The sequence below is a fragment of the Thermobia domestica genome, chromosome 7, assembly GCF_964235325.1.
Source record: "Thermobia domestica chromosome 7, izTheDome1.hap1.1, whole genome shotgun sequence".
Taxonomy (NCBI): domain Eukaryota; kingdom Metazoa; phylum Arthropoda; class Insecta; order Zygentoma; family Lepismatidae; genus Thermobia; species Thermobia domestica.
In genome coordinates, this window is record NC_137460.1 from 73,723,993 (window position 1) to 73,742,859 (window position 18,867).

The following is an 18,867-nucleotide window of genomic DNA, read 5'->3' on the forward strand; positions in this document are numbered from 1 at the left end:
CACGTTGCGTGCTAAATCGAGTCTGAGAGATTCCACATCCAGATATGAGATATTTCAAACACGTAACCTCCGAGTGGCGCGCCCTGGGTAATTCGCACAAGATGCACAATTCAAACAACTTGACTTTTGAAAATCTTCTATCCATATTTACCTTACGTGCTATACATCATCTTTAAGCTCTTCATTATGTCTTTGTAATAAGCTTTCAATTAGCCATCTCCTTATTATAGTTTTTGAGATATGTGGACGATTTCATTGTTTTCACTGATTTTTCATTGACTTTAATGTTCATGTTTCGCAATGTTTTACTATGCTGCATTTATTATAGGGTAATTTGCTTTTGGAATATAGAATCTACATAGAACTAAGTTGACAGGTTTGACTGTATATATAAAACAATGTTTCTTGCTACTAGCATATTGACAATCATAATTCCATTAAATATACTGATAATTATTGCACGTTATATTGATAATTCAGTGAACTCTTAGGTTTACAATTCTTTCTTCACTATCTTTTATTGTACGTATACAAAACACTGATTAGACTAACTGCTACATATGGAAATGAAACTTAGGTCCTAAGGAAGGAAGACGATACACTAAGGAAATTTGAAAGGAAAATCGTACGGAAAATATATGGCCCATTACGATGAGGAAACTAATGGATGATAAAAAAAATAATGAGGAAACAGACAATATACTAGAGAGACAAGATGTTGTAAAATTTATTAAATCATCGAGGCTATGATGGTTCGGACACCTGAAAGAATGGACGATAATAGAATGTTAAGAAGAAAAAAAAAGTGTTTAATAAACAGATACACCCTAACAGGAAAAGAGGACGTCCCAAAATAAGATGAAAAGAAAATGTGGAGCAAGATCTGAAGATGATGAAGATATGAGGCTGGAAAGAAATGGTTAAAGATCAAGAAGCTTGGAGACATATGGTGAAGGAGGCTAAAGCTCACCCTGAGCTATAGTGCCAGTTGGGAAGGTAATTCACTTTTATTGAACTGAGTTTATGTGATTACTGCAACGATCATTTGAAATAAAATGAAACGGTCATGATGAGAAATGAATGAAATGGTAGAATGAAGTAAGTGGGGCGAAACGTGAGAACCTCGAGAAACACCCACACACACGGTGTTTGTCCACCACAAAGCCCACTTGGCGTAAGTTGGAATCGAACCAGGGAGCCGACGCACCAGAGGTGAACGCTCTATCAATAAGCTATAGCGGCCCCTTTCAATGGTCATCTGAGTCCACTAAAAAATTACTGACATATGAACCGATTGTCACGCAATTTTGGACATTGTGAGGGAGGTCCATGTCACTTAAAAAAACCTGAGTAAGAAAGACTTTTGGAAAACTTATTTCAGGGAGACTTATCTACTACCACAAAATGAAGTGAATTTACAGTTTTCAGAGGGGAAAACGATTCAACTATTCTTGACTTCTGGAAAATCTATTAACGAGGCGATACAGAGTATAAATTTTATTTCGAAAAAGAACCTACAGTTTTCAACAAACAAAAGAGAAAGAAAAGGACAAAAAAAAAAAAAGTCTTCGGTCTTGCGAAAACTCGTTTGGAAGTGACTTCTGAGGCTTTACGTAAACTTAAACTTGTTCGATAATTACGCTTTTTGAATTTTGTATATCGAAAACAATCGTAGTAATATACAGTGATCTCCATTTTTTATTAGATTCAGATTCTACGGGAGAAAATAAGTAAATTTTCTCCGAAATACGTTTTTCGATTCATGATAGACGGAGCTGTAATCTACGAAAACTAAATTTAGTACGAGTTCTTTAATTGGGAGTTCCCATATTTATTTCACAATAAATTTGCGATAAATAATATTATCTGTCCAACAACTAAATACATACTGTTAGTGAGTCTAGAGACAAGAATATGAGAATTATATTGAACAAAGCTATACTTTTGTGGAGAGAAGCAATGAAAATCTAGAATACATTACGTAAGAGGGTAGAAGTTGCAAATACAAATTATGTACAGTGTTGATTTACTGATGACAAAACATATAAGAAATACGAAAGAATCTATGAGATAAAGAAAACTACCATAGAAGATTCGCTGTGGGGACCCAAAATCCGATTTCAGTAAAGTCATCAATGACAACGTATTCAGGGCGAAGTGGACGTGTCTAATGGCTCAGAAGCCCGATTATCAATCTGAAGGATCATAATTCAAATCCTCTCAAAGTATTTTTTCTAATCTTTATTTTAACGATTTTTCATATGTTAAACGTTTTAATATTTTACGCGAAGGTAAGACAGAAATGCCATTGTTGTTGACCATATAATTTTGACGATTTGATTTGTATGACTATAGAAACAGAAATGTTTATTTAGGGCTGGGGGGAGGGGGCAGAAGAACTATGGCCTTCAGAATCATACTCTGCGGCGTCATGCATCCTTTGCGAAAAATGTTAAATTATATAAGGAGAATGACATACACAAGAAATATACTTCCAAAAACATAAATGAATGATAAATTTTCTTATTTTTTATCTTTTTAATATGTTATAAAGAAATAAAACTCTAATAACTGTAAAATAACTTCAAAAATTTATTATGTTCAAAATTACCATACACTGTCTACTTAGAAAATAAGCATTGTCAATGTGACTTATAAAAAAGAAAAACTTTTCCATTCTGATTTAAGAGTTAAAAGTAAGGGGGTCAACACAATTATTGCCGAGAAACATGTGCAATAACGTCATGCATGTTGTTTATAGCATATTGTCCAAAACATTCATTTTGAGAAGCAAAGCCATGCCATATCCGTCAAGAGTTACAATAGCTCAGCGTGATGAAATTGCGGATCATGCACCACAAGACCAAAATGTACCTCAAATCGTCAGAGCACTTGGTGCGACGTTTGAAATGAAATGAGCCAAATTTTCATCCAAATCAAATTGATACAGGGCATCCAGGGTTGGCAAAAACCATGTTTTTTTTTATTGAAAAAAAAAACTTTTTTTGGTTTAAACCGGTTTTTTTTTTTTTTTTGTTTAAACCAGTTTTTTTTTTCGTTTAAATAATTTGCTCTAATTATTTTATCACATATGACAGAAATAAGTTTATTTCACCTTGGCGTTATTATGCAACAACCGAGTTATGCTGGAAGGGGTCACATAAGCTTGAAGCGGAATCCGAACCGCTTCTCGGCTTACATCCGGGAGAAATTGTCCTCCATTTGAACTCGAAACCGGGACTAATTGGCCATCGGCGATACGTCTGCCGATTCACTCACGAAGGACTCCAGATAAAAATACGTTGTACTGGTCTTTAAATACTTGTTAATATAATTGTCAAGAGTCATTTCAGAAGGACAAAAAGATTAACACTTGCACAAGTGAAACCATTATACAGAATTACATATGGACAATTTCAAAATTTTTACAGAATACAGAAGGACTAATTTAGCCCAAGTTAGTTCACAAAACTTTTATTAGTCCTAGTTAAAGAAATACTACGACAATGTGCATATTAGTAAGAGAAGTGAATAAAGATACGAATTATTTGAGTTCACTTTGGCTCTGACCCATTTATACATAAATAGATACCAAAGATATTTCTGATTTCAATAAATGTGTCTCGTGGGGTTTGTATGACCCCCCCCCAAAAAAAAAGTACGACATTTCGATGTATTTTATCAATAGTAAACATTATTGAAACAAAACAATATTTAGAATTTTTCTTTGATTACATTTGCATAACAATAATAACAAAGTATTTAAAAAAATCACAAAAGAAACATTCATAAAAAAAAGTTGCTTTTGTAATATAGTCTCTTTGAGTAATGAATGGGGAATTTAGGTCTGAATATAATACGAATAATATGTGGGAATGAAACGTGATAACCCACAAATGTGTGTTCATCAAGATTTTACGAACACTTACACTTTTACGAACATTTTTCGTTTTTTGGTTTAAACCAGTTGGTCTTCCTTTAAAAAAGCTGGTTTAAACCAGCCAATCCTGAGGGCAACTAATACAGCTTACGATGAAATACTAATGGCAGACGTCAGGAACAATCCAATACGCCACAGATCTATCTTGCGGGACAAGGATATAGTGTATGGTTATTTCTACGAAACCGTAAGCCAAAGACTAAATGCAGCCTGCCAGAGAACTGTTGTCCTTCCACAGACTCTCATAAGCCAAGACAATTAAAATGCCCATAGTGGAACATGGAAGTCCCACAGGCATACCGGGATCTAACTGTGCATGGGGTGATGAGAAGATATACCTGTTCGATCAACGATGAAGATTCATCCTCTATAAATCACGAAGTTTAAAGTATATGCCTCAACATGGAGTGCAGACTTGCCAACATGTACTAATAGTGGCACACTTCTAGGGCTACATGGCAGCCGCTGGCCCAGCAGAACTGATTCCAGTGGCGATGCGAATGACCAGATAGGTTTATACTGATATCCTGGAGAACACTTTGCTACCATTCCTTCTTGCAAATTTTCCAGATCTAGAGTAGTTTTTGTTAATGTATGACAAGAATACTGTGTATATGTCCACAGAAACCCTGACGTGGCTACCAGAACACTCAAAACTCATCTGCACGGACTGGCCTCCACGATCTATTGATCTCAACCCAATGGAACATCTATGTGGTTCCACGGTGCAGGAAAGAGTGGAAAGGAATTGAAACCGGACGGTTCTGGAAGTTCACATTCTGGAAGTATGGCAATGCTATCGCAATAACCCTGGTCACTTATCTGCACTTGTTGCAAGGACGCAAGAACAACTCCGTGCCGTAATTGCAGCACGCGATGATCGCACAAACGTGCAATTTAGACTTCATGTGCTTACATTCTACATTAACGTACTTCTCTTCCTTATTGCAAGCTCAATTGTCAGTTTACTTAATATGGCCATACTATATGCCTTCATATAGTTCAAAGTTAAATCACATTTCTCTCCCTAATCAGTCACTCTACAGCGATAACCTTGACTTTTATTTTTATTTTATGCTTACATTTCGTCTAATTCCGTTACATTTTTCTCAAATTTTGTAATTTTGGGAAGCAATCTGTGGTACTTAACCCGGTAACTTTCCCTACTTCGTTTCTCCTGTAAATGTTTCGATCTTTTAATAGTTCTGGATCATATCTGCGGAAACTAACACTTTCTTTTTTCAACATATGCTAATATTACTGTTGCTTTCATGGTTGAAAGCAGTGCCATTGATCGTGTCTAAGTACGGATACTAACAAGAGCCAAGTTGTATTCCCTTCAGCACATGATATCCCTACCCGTGCCTCTGGGGGTGCGGACAAAATCCAAGCTAAATTCTGGCAAGGCGGACAAAATCCAGGTAACAGTATAATGTGCGTAGCTGTGGTATGTGCCTCTGAACACTCTAATTAAATTGTTTCTTTCTTCAATTGTCATGCATTCTAAAGTTTTATCTGTAATTCTTCAATTTATTGAAATAACATCTCATTTACTTTTAAAGAACTGAAAATCCAATAGAACATGTAAGATTGTCACAGTAAAAGCTTTAATTACTTACCACGTCCATATGAAAGTATGTAGAAGTATTATACACAGTGTTTTGAAACAAATAATTTTGATATACTGATCAAATTTTCGTCAGAAATGATCAATATGTGAAATATGTACGGTAGTTGTAGTATGCTTTTCTTTTTGTATTCTCGTGTTTCGCCTATATATTCTAAATAAGTGAAATATAGATGTATCTATCAAGATCAAAATGTGAATATGGTAATGGTAGAATGCTGAGTATTTTTTTTACTCGTTGCCATCCACCATTTATTATGTTTGAATGCTATTGAAGTGTGTATTTTTAATAATGTAATAATGTGTGTGAATTAAATAATGTAAAAGTTTTATCTAGAAAATCGAAATGTGAAAATGTGTCTAGACCAACTAAATGAAAATGTATATATTATTGGCTATTTTCAAAAGTGTAACTGATGTAAATACTTTGAGGGTAGAGAAGTAATTTTTTTTATCTAAATTATATCTTTTTAATTTTATTTCTACTTTAATTCTCAATGAATAGAATAGAATTACGTAAGTGTACTCTTTCAAAGACTGGGCTGCTTTGCTGTTATTTGTTATCTCTGATTTAGCAAATCAGTGCTTTTATTTTCTGGTTATTTATATGAATATACTCTTTTCAGTCAAAATATTTCTGATCACCCTAAACTGGATCCACCTGGGCATGTCCTACCAGTAGCTAGAATATTTTATGAATAACCTGCATATGCACTCTTACTGTGTCAATCTTTCATATTTTATTGGAGTTTCAGTTCTTTAAAAGTAAATGAAATGTTATTTCAATAAATTGAAGAATTACAGATAAAACTTTAGAATGCATGGCAATTGAAGAAAGAAACAAACACACAATTCAATTAGGGTGTTCATAGGCACATACCATAGCTACGCACATGATACTGTTACTTGGATTTTATCCTCTTGGATTTTGTCCGTCTTACCAGAATTTAGCTTCGATTTTGGCCTACACTCGTGCCTCTGACCCATATTAAGAGATAATAATCCCGTTATGAAGCAACCATAGTACAGATAAAAATTTATTCTATAGAAATATCTACGGATTAGGTGGCCAGGTGACAATAAATACTAATCTACAAAGCATTAAAAGATATTAGTAAAATCATCGTTAAGTGCTGAACAATTATTTCTGTTATCTCCCCTTGACGTATACTTATTCCCAGGGTACAGGCATGCACCAACAAGAGTATAGCATGCCTGATAATATTTCCACGAAGAAATTTGTTTCATTATTATATAAACTTGGTTAAATTCCGACAAGCACCGCTGGGCCAAGCCAATGTACCAGGGTTGGCTGGTTTAAACCAAGGTGGTTTAAACCATGGTTTAAACCAAGGTTTAAACCAGCTGGTTTTTTCAAAAAAACCAACTGGTTTAAACCAAAAAACGAAAAATGTTCGTAAAAGTGTAAGTGTTTGTAAAATCTTGAACACACATTTGTGGGTTATCACGTTTCACTCCCGTATATTATTCGTATTATATTCAGACCTAAATTCCCCATTCATTACTCGAAAAGATCATACTACAAAAGCAACTTTTATATATATATATAAGTTTATAAATGTTTGTTTTGTGATTTTTTTTTGTAGTTATTATTGTTGTGTAATTGCAATCAAAGAAGAATTCTAAATATTGTTTCATTTCAATGTTTACTATTGATAAAATACATCGAAATGCCATACTTTTGTGTGTGTGTGGGGGGGGGTCATACAAACCCCACGAGAAGCATTTAGTGAAATGAGAAGTGTCTTTGGTATATATTTATGTATAAATGAGTCTGAGCCAGAGTGGACTCAAATAATTCGTATCTTTATACACTTTTCTTACTGATATGCAAATTAAGTCGTTGTATTTCTTTAATTTGGACCAATAAATGTCGTTGTTAACTAACTTGAACTAAATTAGTTCTTCTGTACTCCGTAGTACTTTGAAATTGTCCATATGTAATTCTGTATAATGGTTTCACTTGTGCAACTGTTTATCTTTTCGTTCTTCTGAAATGACTCTTGACAGTTATATTAAGAGTCTTCATCCCGGCGAAATTAAAATACAGATAATTTTTTTTACAGTAATTGTGTGATATCTTCAAATAGATAAAAGATAATTGAAATATGGAACAAGAGCGCCCTAGACAATATTATTTTGCGTGAGGTACCGTTATCACAAGTCACCTTGCGGCTTTCCGTTTTTAGCTGTTTAGAAACGCGAAAATAAATGCCGATTTTTAAAATGGCTCGAAATCGAAAGCAGATAAGTGAGTCGTGATAACGGTTTCTCATGTAAAATAATATTGTCTAGGGCGCTCTTGTTCCACATTTCGACTATCTTTTATCTATTTGAAGATATCATATAATTACTGTAAAATTAGTGGTATTTTAATTTCGCTGGGATGAAGACTCTTAAGAAGCATGTAAAGATCAGTACAACGTATCTTTATCAGGATTCCTTCGTGAGTGAGTCGGCAGACGTATCGCATTTGTGGCCAATTAGTCCTGGTTCCGAGTTCAAATGGAGGACAATTTCTCTCGGATGTAACTCGTGAAGCAGTTTTTATTCCGCTTTAAGCTTATGTGACTCCTTCCAGCATAACCCGGCTGTTGCATAATAACATCAAGGCGAAACAAACTTATTTCTGTCCATATATGATATGAATATATAGAGCAAATTATTTAAACCAAATAAACCTGATTTAAACCAAAAAAACCTGGTTTAAACAAAAAAAACCGGTTTTTTGGTTTTTTTAATAAAAACCATGGTTTTTGCCAACCCTGCAATGTACTAATAAGTGAACGGAATCCCACCTAACCTAACTTTACCTTAACTAAACTAAACTGATCCATTGATAAGTCATTATTGCCATGTAGAAAAACTGGCGTGGGTTAACAAAATAAATGCCTGTAAATTTGCCTCCGTATTCTTAAAATTACGAATACTAATATTTCAGTTCTCGTTAGTTTGAAATTGCTTACTGAAGATACTCTCCTATTGTGACCAGTACAACATGTTCTTCATTCCTGGCACCAAGAAATACATTAATTCGTGCAGGGCACCATTATTTGGTACGCCACTCGAAATCAATTCATGGAAACTATAATTATTTCACTAATTTCCTTCTTATTGTCCTTCAAAAGATTTGCACTGGGCAACATGATATTACTCCACTTACCATTCATAAATCTCAGAGGAGGGGGGGGGGCTCCAAAGTAACTGTTGAAAAATTAAGTTCTTTTACAAGTGTATAAATACAGCGTCCGGATGTATGGCATGGCATAAAAACTACACTACAAAACACACAAACCAACATGTGCTAAGTGGCTATCAAAAGCACGAATACTAATTAAACGAGTGAGAGCAGGGCGAAACTGGACAACAGCACAGTGATATGGCAGAAGAGAACACGCGCGTCAGCGACGGTGAGGTGATGAAAACACGTGGGTTTTCGCAATGATACGATTTCCAACACCAATTGTCATCGTTTCATACTAGTAATGCTGCACTTGTATACATAATATAGCTTCTGTATACTACGCAGAAATACACCAGCAGTGGAAAATATTATACATCAATAGCTTTCATACGCACTCCTTATTTTAGCCGTCGAAAAGCATTTGTAACGATTTTTAACTAGTCACTCTACGCTTGTAAACCTAAAATACAGTTGTATTACTTTGTATTTAATTCTGCTGTCTGCAGAAATTTGTTCTTTATAAATATGTCTTTCTATGCAGAGTATTGAATTTACCCGTACACTTCGTAAAATGTGATGTGCCCAAACTTAACCAGCATTCACTAATTCTAGTTACAAACTTCACACAAGTGTCATAATTTTAAAATACTACTATAACACTTACACAGCACTAAATTTCACAAACTGCTTCTTATCTTTAATTTTATTTCGTGTAATGTGTCATAAATCAATCTTCAATTCTAACACTACATAGACACATCGAATTACCCACCCACGCAAACACTTGTGCATCAGTGTTGCCAGATCAATCAGTTGGAAAAGCAGGAGATTCGAAGATAAAAAAACAGGAGAAAGCAGTATACACTTACAGTGGGGGACCGCGCCAACCTTGTCGTCAGCGACCCAAAATGAGATATGCCAAAGCATCTCTGGGTCGATCCCGACAAGCCTGGACACCTTCAGGAATGTGTCCAGGCTTGTCGTTGGCCAACCTTGTCGTCAGCGATCCAAAATGAGATGTGTCCAGGCTTGTCGGGATCGACCACGACAAGCTTGGACACCTCAGGAATTCGTTCGAGACTGGTGCAAGAGGATAAATTGAGAAGTGTCCAAGCTTGTCGTTGTCCAAGCTTGTCGTCGTCCAAGCTTGTCGTTGTCCAACCTTGTCGGGAGCGACCAAAATTAAGTGTCCAGGCTTGTCGTCGTCCAACCTTGACGGCGTCCCTACAGTGGTGGCGTTTGAATGTAAATCCGAGGGGGGGCAATATAATTTGCCATTATTAAGGGGGTAGTAGTCAAAACAAGCAGTCCAGAATTCATTTCCGATTAACTACATTGAGCAAATAAAAGGGAAAGTCCCGATTTATATTAATATTATTTGATACACGTGTGTGAAGTAAAACGTAGTGAAGAACAAAGTGGAGCAGTGATGCCAATTGAAGGGAAATTTCCCTTGGCGCAGGGAAATTTTGAGAAAATTTTGGAGAAAAGGGAAAAAGGGAAATTGCTTGTAATCTCTCAATATTGCAGGGAAATTTGAACCTCTCTTCAATCATTTATAGATTGAATATATTTACGTATCTGATTAATCTCATTAAAATTCACTATAAATTCAACATCCTATTTGTTCCAAACATAATCCGTTGCACATATTTCACATATATTCTCACAAGTTATCTTGCTTTGCATTCGTTAATATTTATCAACATTGCACATCGATCAACATATTCAGTCAAATTCGAAATATTACAACAATGCTTATTTAAAATCTTTTATCAAAATTAATCTTCCCATTGTTGAATTAAATGCAATGCAATAAGATGAAATATTTCTCAATTAAATTATCACTCCAACTATTGTAACAGTTTGGTTTTCCCAATCAGATTATGTTTTTCCCAACCAGAAAATTGATTGTGAAGAGGATTAATCGATGTAAGAGAAGAAAATCTGCGTGTCGTGAATGTAAATATGTATGTATGGGCGAATACTGGGTCATTAGTGTATGTGTGTTTGTGTAAGTTTACAAATTTTCTGGTGACTGTGCGCACAGAATTATTAATTCTTAAGAATTCCGCATCTCTAAACTTTGTATTGTGCTTACGAACATTCCTCGTGTACAGCCAAAGACAGTAGCAGCTAGAGTTTTCTTTGTAACTGTCCGTATTCGTTTCAGTGAATATGGAAGTGCTGTTCTTAAGTAAGTACATACCAAATATATACTTAATATTTTCTTTGTACCTTAGGTTACATTAATATTAAAATCTATAATGATGTCTAGGACAAAAATTAAATTTACATAATATTTATTTTATATTTTTTATGATTTATTTAGGTTGTCCGTCCTGACCGAGGTATTTATAGGGTTTTTCCTCAGCCACACTAGGCAAATGGACAGATTGCACCTTTAACATAGGTCCTGGCCTACACCTTTCCATAATCTTTCCCCTCCTCTATCGCGACGCCTTAGATATCTAAACAACAACAAATCAAGTCTAATTCTGCGTAAGCTCAAAGGAAGGCTTTCAGGTATCTGCTTGTATGTGGTTATAAGATTGGGAGAGGGTGTGGAAACAAAAACGATTAAAAATACGTTTATAAGTACTTGAATTGTTTGGATGAAGGGAAATTTTGTCCGGAAAAGGGAAATTCTGAAGCTTGTGAAGGGAAAACGACTTTGAAGGAATTGGCATCACTGAAGTGGAGTGGGAAAATGCATTTTCGTGCACGTAGCAATAACGTAGCTATATGCAGTGGCGGCGGTTGGACGTTAAAAGTGGGGGGGGCAAGACATGATCTTAACAATTGTATATCAATGTTAGATTTCCTGGTTGTTTCTAACAATGGTTGATGAAACGTTGCATAACTAATAGGATACTATCTTTTTTCACTTGAAATGCCGTATATCGTATTTCTGTTTTATTAAGTAAATTCGTAAGAGCAATACAGGTAGGTACCTAGCCCTTTATACTCTTAAACAACGAAAGTGTAAGAAAAAATTTGATTCCTTGCTCATGAATATCTTACAATTCTGTCTTGAAAATTGTGTGATCAGATTATTTAATAACAAATTTGCAAAACAAATAAATAGAAAGGATAATATTAATCATAGTAATGAATAATGATGCTTGTTTTGCAGAAGTTATATTAAAACCTGGAATTAATGAACAACTTATACTTTTAATTCCACACATGCCATTAAATGAATGTTTTTACTCTTAGAAAATGAAATACAGTAAGTACTGCAAGCATATGCAATGACATTTAAGGAAATATGCAATTCAGGGACGGCGCGAGAAACGCTTGATGGGGTGGGCGGAAAGGGGCAGACCTAGTTGCTGGGTGGGCGGACAATGAAAATGAGAACTGGGCAATGTAGATATATATATATATATATATATATATATATATATATATATATATATATATATATATATTTTTTGACAATAATTAAGTTTCAATTTTTATAGTCTTTAGTTAGCTAAGGCTCAGGCCGAAATAGGGGAGGAACAAGGATGTGGAAAACAGCTGTCTTGGCCTTATAGAAGGTACAATTCCGGCATTCGCCTGGTGGGACTGAAGAAATGCAGGACTTAGGATGGGTTGCGGGAGTTCGTGGCTATATGCTCGACCTACAGAATTCCGCGTGGCAGACACACTACCTGTACTTCCATTTTTTTAAAGCAATAATAACGGTGTGTACTGTGTAGACGATGAAGTTCAAGACAGCTTTAACTCCTCTCCCTCCAAGAATGCACATGAATGCATAGAAACAAAAGAAGGTTCCAACAACACAGACTAACAGATAATACTCTACTTTTCGTTAATAACATAAAATACACAATAAGTACGTAAAGTAAAACAAGGATAAAATAGACTACTGCAAACATTTTTATCTTTGAAGGACTTATTACAAGAAAGCAAGAGACAAAAAATATAAATCAGTATAATCTTCAGAAGCAATGCTGTCGTCTTCGCTCTCTCCAGTATGTAGTTCATTTTCACTTTCTTCGAAATCGAACACTTCAAATTGCGAGTCCTGGTTTCTCTGTTGAAGAAGGATTATCACTAACGTCAACGGATTGGAAATCGCGTTTCTTTGAACACGAGGAAGACACTGAGTCTGAGAAGAGATCGCTAGGTTTTCTGACATATTATGTGAACAAGCACCGACCACCGAGACTTCTGAACGCAACAGAGATCAACTCAACAATGCTATAATAAGGGTTTTTACAAATTTGTTTAATGCCACACGGATAAGACATGTGGTAAGTGGTACATTGCTGTAAACAATTGCAAGTTGCAACCCTTTTATAAGAAGCTATCGCGCCGCGCCGACACGAAGCACTATTCCCCTCCCTTTCTTTCTGAAATGAGACAATAGACCATACTGGCCAGTCCTGTCCATTATTTAGTCGGCTTTTTAAAAAGCACATCCTTTTTTTTTTTCAGTGCAGCACATACAAACACTGGCATTTCAATAGCACGATTGTGTGTGTGTTAAACTTTAATTCATTAATCACGACTTTTGGCATCATTATATTACTGCAGGTATCTGTCTTAAAATCATTGTTCATTGCAGAGTTAAACAGGGTCCTAGAACCTATTACATTTCAATCGAAAGTAATACCTATTGCTTTTGAAGTTCAGGATGTCACCTTCAGTGCCGGATTTACGTACGTATAAGCTAAACAAGCTATAGCTTAGGGCCCCGCTCTCTTGGGGGCCCCAAAAATTTTAAAGAAAAATGGCTGTAATGTCATTTCCAAATAATAAGAAAAAGCAAATAAGATAAAACGCACATACAACAACGGTGTTCTGTACTCTTATGTATTAAGCTCTCATGAAGCAAGTAATAGGGTCCTGTTTTCCAACCCGCCTGCAATGGGATTTCTGTTGCCCAGCTCCGCTTGTAATGGGGATCTTGATTACCATATAGCATATATTCAAACAAAAAAGGCGAAATTTTGTCGCTGAAAAGGAAAGCTAGAAATACAAGGATCCCCATTATCTTCAATATTTTAGGGCTCCATCAAACCTAAATCCGGCACTGGTCACCTTCATTATTCTATTTCTGTTGGGGTGGGCGGATAGGTGGGCGAGGCCATCCATCGGGTGGGCGGTCGCCCACCCCCGCCCACCCTTATCGCCGTCCCTGATGCAATTGCAATATTAACTGCTTTGAATTGCAATTAAAACACAATTCCTGTAGCTTTTTTAACTCCACGGGAAGACAAATATCCAATACGTACTCACGCAACGGCAAATATCATATGGCACCTTTTTTTATTTTATTTTATTTTTTATTTTTTTAATTTATTTATTTATTTTATTTTATTATTATTTTTTTTTGTATGAACCAGTAACACATACAAAACCTTTACCAGGGTGTCCACATTCTTGTAAATAAGTGAAAGTCAGTGAAAGGTCAGGGAAGTAAAATGTGTCAGGTGAAGTCAGGGAAATGGCAGATTGGTCAGCAGTAAGTACGCCAGAAATTTTTACTTGAGGGGGTGTTCAAAATAAAAGGGGGGGGGGTGCTCTCAGAATAGTGATATAATTTTTAAACAAACTCAAACAACAAAACAGTAAATTTTGTTACGCAACTATTGCAATACTAGGCTACTACTATTATTACTACTACTACTATAATAATACTACTACAAATAATAATAATAATAATAATAATAATAATAATAATAATAATAATAATAATAATAATAATAATAATAATAATAATAATAATAATATCAGCTCTTCGCAGTGGTAGGTTCAAAAAATAAGTTCACACATTTGAGCATTTATTATTATTATGAAACTAAGTAATACAGTAAAACCTCTCAAGACGGACATTATTTGTCCGTAAATGTGAGGTGTCCCTAAAAGGAAGGGTTCTCTCTCATAACACCACACCACACATATTTATGGAATGGAAGAATAAGAAAGTTTGTCCTCTTATGAAGATGTCAACTATTGAGAGAGGCCCGTTAAGAGAAGTTTCACTGTATTAGGAATTAACCTCTACTATTTTACCTCGTAATTACACGTGAATTGATTACATACGAATTATTGTAATTATTTTGCAAAATTCTGCTATTATTTCAATTTATTCACCCTCAGCAAGTTTTAGTGGGTGATATTTTTCCAAAATATTAATTGGGAAAAAATTCCCTCGTCCCATGCCGAAATCACATTCGTTTAGTAATTTATACTGTACATAGTTCCAATTTCATTATTTTAATATTCTAACCCTGTTGTTAACGTTGATTGTTGTAATATTATTTGATCTCTTAATCTCCGTTCCTGCCCTTTCCTGGCTACGTTATTGGCTCTGAATATCTTTCATAAGAAAATTATTCATTGATTTAGTTGTTTTCCAGAAATCCAGTTTTTCGATTTACAAATATTTTTTATCTTTCTGTTTTGTCTTCTTTAATATACCCTACTTTTAATAATCCCTGCACAGAGAAAAATCCGTTCTCCGGACAGCGGTATATTGTACAAATATACGGTATCTTCTTGCTCACTATAGAAATAAGTACGGAGCATAAGTTATCCGTATGCTACATAGGCACTGCCCTTAGATGTTACATCATGCCATTGCAGGATGTCTGACATCTAACAGTTTTCCGTATATCACATGCATATACTTATGTTTCCTTCGTCAGCTATATGTTATATACGTCCACTTGTATGTGAGATCCTGACCGCCTACATTGTTTCATACGGAAAGTACGTATAGATGGAACACTTATACAGAAAGTATTATAAAACATGCGTTTTCAGTTATACGTCTAGTGTACGTTAAGTCCAAAAACTACAGGAATTACGCATGTAACCTATCTTTTTAAGTATGTCACCTACATTTTTTTTTCTCAGTGTGGGCTCATAGTGGTCTAGTCTCTTGTAAATAGTTGAAAAGTGACCAAAAAATGGCCAAAAGCACACGAAAAAGTTACCAAAATCTCATCATGCCTCTTTCTTCCTTTGTCAATTTCTCCATCACCTCTCTCTTTGTTTGTTGTTTTGTTTCTTCTTTGCTTCTTCTTTTTGAGCTTCCTCCTTTCTTAGGTTTTCAAAGTAAGCTTTGTAGTTACGATAAACAGACTTAGCAGATGTAAAAGACTTCTGAGTAAGTGGAACAGTTCTGGCCTATTTCCGAATTTCTTTATCCCAGACATTATATTTAATTTCGCATTAAGAGTTCTCAAACACGTGAAATATTCAAATTCATTACCTACTCTTAAGAAGAACATACAAGAAGCATAACACAAGACGAACATGATGAACCACACAGACACACACACACACACAACGTTCAACGGAACGTTAACTATTACAAGAGAAAACTAACAGATTATTATAATAGAAGAAAGAATAGACACAGAAGGGTTCTCAACCCCATCTTGAGAGCTTTAGCATCCACCAACCGTCCAATGTGCTTTAGAAAGAATAAAAGCTGAAGTGAGAATAAAGCTGATTGTTTCACATGTGACAGCAAGTACTGAGGCTTTCAGAAGAGTAATAAGTAACATGTTTCTGCCCTTTTCCATTTGTTTTTGTATTTTTCTTTAAAAACTGCCAATGCAAAACATAAATCACACGAAAAATGCACTTTGCCTCTCAAAAAAGTAACTTTTAGTGGCAAATTTTAATAAAAGTAACTTTTAATTAATAAAGTGACTCGCTTGAGCCCTATTCCACTCTATGAATTTACGTGAATAAATATATACTTTATAAAAATTAAGCTAGCGCCAAATGCGTCTTGCATAACACTAGACTCAGTCTAAAATATATATATAACATTCTTACTTCGATCGATCTCTTCATTTCTAAAAACGTTTAGAAAACGTGAAAAATTAAGGGAGGGCCAGGCCCTCCCTAGCCCCCCTCTGGTTGCGAGCCTGTTGCAGAGCAGCATTTACAACTGAATCTGGTATAGGCTTATTACTATATTGTCACATTTTTCCTTATTGAGGAGGAGGTAAGTGAATTACCGCTCAAGACGCTGCCAATTTCAGTCATCTGCATCTGTCTATCAATCTCTTTTCTCAGAAACGACCGCGGAGCCCAGGAGGGTAGGTATGAGTGGGTCTGTTTTGTCAATTGTTTCAATCGAAACACCGCCCGAAATAATGTCATGTGGTTCTGGAAGCCGTACATGAGAACTAGGTCGCTTCGTAGTTTGAAGTGAAATAAATAAATAAATAAGAATAGTGCCTTCTTTCCTAAACGCTAAACCTTTTTTAACTTGATGTAATAAATAACTTATATGATACTGATTGATACAATTGGATTTGGGGGAGTATTCCTTTTTCATCCAGGGGTGTGTGTAAAGAAATTTGGAGGGGTGTTGGGGGGATGTAGATTACTCCCTGTTGGTCAGGAAAAGTCAGGGAAAAATCGATTTAGGTCCGATGTTCAATTGCTGAACTTATGAAATAGGGTTTACTTCTTTACTGTTACTGGATGCAAAATGTAGTGTTCTCTGATATAGTTGTTGAAACTAATTTTCTGCGAAAAACACATATCTATCTGCATCCTGGCATATTTGCTCAAAAGAGTAGACGCTGTTCTAGAAGAATTGCATGGTGCCAAGAGGATATTTGAACAAGTGGCTGAGAACGCGAAGAAATGTTATCTCCAGCTCACAGTAAAAGCTCAGAATGAAGAATTTAAAGAACACTCGAATGAATTCATAGCCAATGATAGAGATTGTATTGGACTTGATGAGTTTTTTTACTTAGTCTTAGGAAATGGGAAGAACTTCGTTGACTTATGGTCAGTTATGAAATTGTGTTTTATCTTCTTTCACGGAAACGCATTTTTTAAAAGTGGTTTCACAATAAATAAAATTCTCTCGTTGTTGACAACTTACAAGAAGAATCTCTGGTGGCTCAACGGATCATATATGATTCTGTGATGAGAATAGGTGGATCATCAGGATTAATAATTACAAGAGCTATGATAAATTCAGTGAGAAGTTCAATGAGACAATACCATGTGTATCTGGAAAAGAAAAGAGAAATAAGTGCTGGAGACGAGAATAGGAGAGATAAACGGAAGATTCAGCAACAACTAAACGAGCTGGAGGAAGAAGAAAAGAAAACTACGGAGACAACAAGAAGGATATTCATATCAATGAGAAGAAAACTATGCGAGAAAGGATGAAAACAAATTTCTAAATGTGTTGCATTTAACAACTGTCCCAGCAAAAGTATGTGTGTCTGTGTGTATTTTTTTTAATAATCAGTAAAATCATGTATGAACTGTTTATTACTATAGGTAATATTATAATGCTGTGGAATTGATATTATAATGTGTAAGCATATAATGTGTATTTTTTCATATCTTAAGTACTCTGTATACTGCACACTTCCGTTTTTAACTTTACGTTTTGTGTAATATGTATGCCTAATCAATATCGGCCTAATGCATATGTTTGTAAACTTACATTCCTTTGGAAAGAAATTGAAAAAAAAGAAAGAAAGAAAGAAAGAAAGAAAGAAAGAAAGAAACAGAAGCGGAAGAGAACAAGGCCAACTATGGGGAGTGTGGAGGCTTGAGTTTCTTTCTTTTTTTCTATGTTTTTAAGTTATTCAGGGGTCAGGGAAATCTGGAACTTTCGTCATGAAAAGTCAAGGGAAAGTCAGAGATCCTTTCTCCAAATTGTGTGGGCACCCTGTTTACATTTCCAAATGAAATTATATAAATTAGGGCGTCTCTTCAAAAAAGTCGGGGCAACTGCCCCCTCTTGCCCCCCCTAATCGCCGCCAATGGCTATATGGTACAGTCACACGTGATCGTGGCGTGAGACGATTTCTTGCTGACAATCGTGGAGAAATGATCTAAGCCATTCTTCCAACCCAATCTAAACAACACTTACTTGTAAATCTTACAGAAAGTCAGAATATAGACGAATCTTATAGAAGATGACGTACAGTTGTATTCTTTGGATTCATATTATATACAGTAAAGCTCTATAACTATATGCTCTACAGAGCTTTGTGTACTATAACAGAGAAATTTCATCTTTTTATGAGAAAAAACATTGAAAATTCAATATTAATAATAATATATTTCTTCAACTCCTCGAAG

At 35.3% G+C, this 18,867-nt stretch overlaps 1 protein-coding gene across 1 annotated transcript in view; it reads right to left on the reverse strand.

Annotated features, from left to right (window-relative positions):
- Window positions 1-9,592, reverse strand: part of LOC145690193 (torsin-1A-like) — a 57,507-nt gene extending 47,915 nt beyond the window's left edge. Inside the window, exon 1 of the mRNA XM_081764842.1 lies at window positions 9,437-9,592. The gene's annotated coding sequence lies outside the window, so the exon portion shown is untranslated. The remainder of the gene's footprint in view (window positions 1-9,436) is intronic.
- Window positions 9,593-18,867: the final 9,275 nt, after the last annotated feature.